The following is a 3,241-nucleotide window of genomic DNA, read 5'->3' as shown; positions in this document are numbered from 1 at the left end:
GGATGGCTATGGTGTAGACTGGAAACCACGTTATTTTATCGATCAAATTCTCCCACCTGAGTTATCTTTGTCGAAAGCTTTTGTTATTTTACCGCTTGGCGTATCTTACCGTTCTCTGTCTCTTCATCACGAAACAAAATATCGGAGTCTGCAATGATCTGAAATGTCAATTCACGAAACGCATGCGTCTTCTTTGTCACTTCCTAATATTCAGTATAAACAGCATTGTGCGATTCTACTACATTATAACAGTTAAGTTTAGTATTTTGGTTCCACTTGATGGATTGTGTCTGAGTTATTGTTGTTGTTTGCTGTTGCTTCTGTGATGTTTGTCGATGTTGTTGCTGCTGTAATAACGGCAAAGAAACTGCCACTAATATATCAGAGAAGAGGCAGCAATAGATATTTCAGTCGATGGTTTTTCACATTCTCGCTGCTGCTACTACTGCCACTACTGTTACTGATGTTGTTACTGTTTACCACCAGATCGAGAAGATCTATGATCAAAAGCGTTCCACTGTTGACCTATACCCCAAAGACATTAGGCCTTTATTCTTCATTTCTGAAATTTCAACGGATCTTAGGAACATCAATAACATTGATTTCAAAGTTTGGTTCAAGACCAGCAATATTGTGGGAAGAGATAAGTCGATTATATCAATCCCAGTACTCAAAAATAAGTGAATAACTTATTTTATCGACCCAGAAGGATGAAAGGCAAAGTTGCTGTCGGCTGCATTCGAACTCAGAACATACAGACAGACGAAATATCGCTAAGCATTTCGCCAGGTGTGTTAACGTTTCTTATTTCTTTATTGCTCACAGGAGGGCTAAACATAGACGGGAAAAACAATGACAAACAAAGGGATTAAGTCGATTACATCGACCCCAGTGCGTAACTGGTACTTTTTTTTATCGACTCCGAAAGATGAAAGGCAAAGTCGACCTCGGCGGAATTTGAACTCAGAACGTAACGGCAGACGAAATACTGCTAAGCATTTCGCCCGGCGTGCTAACGTTTCTGCCAGCTCGTCGCCTTTCACCGGTTGCTAATGATTCTGCTAGCTCATCGCATTAGAATAATCTATAATACTGATTTCAAATTTTCGCACAAGGCCAGTAATTTCGGGACTGAGGACTTGTCGATTACACTGACCCAAGTGTTCGACTGGTACTTATTTCATCGACTGGTACTTATTTTATCGACCCTGAAATGATGAAAAGCAAAGTCGACCTCGGAGGAATTTGAACTCAAAACGCAAAGACGTACGAAATGCCACACAGCTTTTCGCTCGGCATGCTAACGATCCCGCCAGTTTGCTTCATTGATAACATCCATAATATCGTTTTCTACTAAAAGCACAAAACCATAAACTCTTGGAGGGAGGCTAATCGATTATATCGACCCCAGTGCATAACTAGTACTTATTTCATCGACCTCGAATCGACGGAAGACAAAGTCGACCTTGGCAGGATTTGAACTCAGAACGTAAAGGCAGAGGAAATGCCGCTAAGCATTTTCCCGGCGTCATAACAATTCCACAAGATCGCTTCATTAGGAACATCTATAATATTAATAATTCGAACAGATCTAGGACAACCGAAATCCTTATTAATTAACGATCATTTATATAACATAATTGCTACCTCCCATATGTTATTGCAAGACCTTAATTGACTGACGTACCCTTCTTTATTTAACACGGTAGTGTATAATTTGAGGAAGATTTGGTTACATTTTCTCGCAGGTTGAGTAACCAGGTGGAAGTTCTCTCGCTGGCTCGTTGCATGTTGCCATTGTCATGATAGTAGTGCCAACGCAGAATAGGCCGTTATAAAGTTACTAACAATAAGGACTTAAGGCCATATCACGCTGAGAGCACCGGTTCTCGTCCGATAACCGAAGTTAAGCAACGTCGAGCCTAGTGAGTACTTAGATGGGTTACCGCTTGGGAAACCTAGGTGCTGTAAGCGTCCCACACTTTTAAACGGTGGTGCATCAGCATGGCCGCAGCTCTGAGCTGGAAATATATATAAAAAAATTGTTATGGTATTACGTTTACAACGGCCTGTACTGCCCTAAGTGAAGTACCAAGACGGCCTTTACATTGTCCTGTGTATCGACAACAATTTTAGGCGTCCTCATCTTGCTTCGCAGCCACGGAAGTATGAAAGGTAAAGTTAACCTCGGTGATATTGAACTCAGAACCTAAGGATCCAAAATGTATACGGCAAGGTATTTCGTCTCCTTGAAGTAGGAGCAGTGAAACACATTGGCTTGTTACACTGGAGGAACGCTTTACGTTTGGTCAATTATTTCGTCCTTAAGTATTTGATTGGTACTCAATTTTATCAAACCCTAAGCAATGAAATTATGCTGTCTGCGACTAACATTGCAGCCTTATATTGTTTGTTTTGTCCTTTGGTAATAATTTCCTTCCTGTTTCTATTCTCTTTTCTTTTCGGTCACGCTAACAATTAATAAGAAAAACGACACACCTTGCCTAAGGTAATAAAAAAAAACCTAACAAATAGAGATAAAAGTCACATATATTAAAAAATTAACGAAATGATAAAGGTAAGAAACCAACAGGTAGTAGTAGTAGTAGTAGTAGTAGTAGTAGTAGTAGTAGTAGCAGTAGCAGTAGCAGTAGTAGTAGTAGTAGTGGTAGTAGTAGTAGTGGTAGTAGTAGTAGTAGTAGTAGTAGTAGTAGTAGAAGAAGCAGCAACAGTAGTAGTAATAGTAGCAGTAGTAACAAAAGCGTTAGAGAAAAACTTTGTAATATATATCTATATATACCTCTATATATATATGTCTGTGTGTGTGTGTGTGTGTGTGTGTGTGCGTGTGAGGGTATTTGTGCGTGCATGAGTGTGTGTGTTTCTATGTGTTTATGCATGTATGTATGCATGCATATACCTGTGTATGTGCGCGAGCTTGTGTGTTGTGCAGATATGTATAAAGATGTATATTTTTTTGCGAAATGAAAAAACGGTCAAAAAGAAACATGGAGACAGTTAAAGCAAATTCGAAAACGAACGAAAATGAAAATGAAAAGAAGACAAGAATAGGAAGATGATGACAAGTCAAAGAAACGAGAATATTGGGAAGTAATAAGAACAAGTAAAGTGAAAATATATTTCTCGGTACTGAAAGAATTCAATGTTCCGATAGTGTCATACACTCACTTATTTTATTAGTTCTCTACTACACAGATATATATATATATATATATATATA

The 3,241-nt window shown here is 38.8% G+C and overlaps 1 pseudogene; it reads left to right on the top strand.

Annotated features, from left to right (window-relative positions):
• The first annotated feature begins 1,855 nt into the window (after positions 1–1,855).
• On the top strand, positions 1,856–1,974 carry LOC128247485 (5S ribosomal RNA; annotated as a pseudogene).
• The last annotated feature ends 1,267 nt before the right edge of the window (positions 1,975–3,241 follow it).

The sequence above is a fragment of the Octopus bimaculoides genome, chromosome 3 (assembly GCF_001194135.2).
Source record: "Octopus bimaculoides isolate UCB-OBI-ISO-001 chromosome 3, ASM119413v2, whole genome shotgun sequence".
In the NCBI taxonomy this organism is placed as follows: domain Eukaryota; kingdom Metazoa; phylum Mollusca; class Cephalopoda; order Octopoda; family Octopodidae; genus Octopus; species Octopus bimaculoides.
This window is presented reverse-complemented; position numbering and strand designations above follow the sequence as displayed.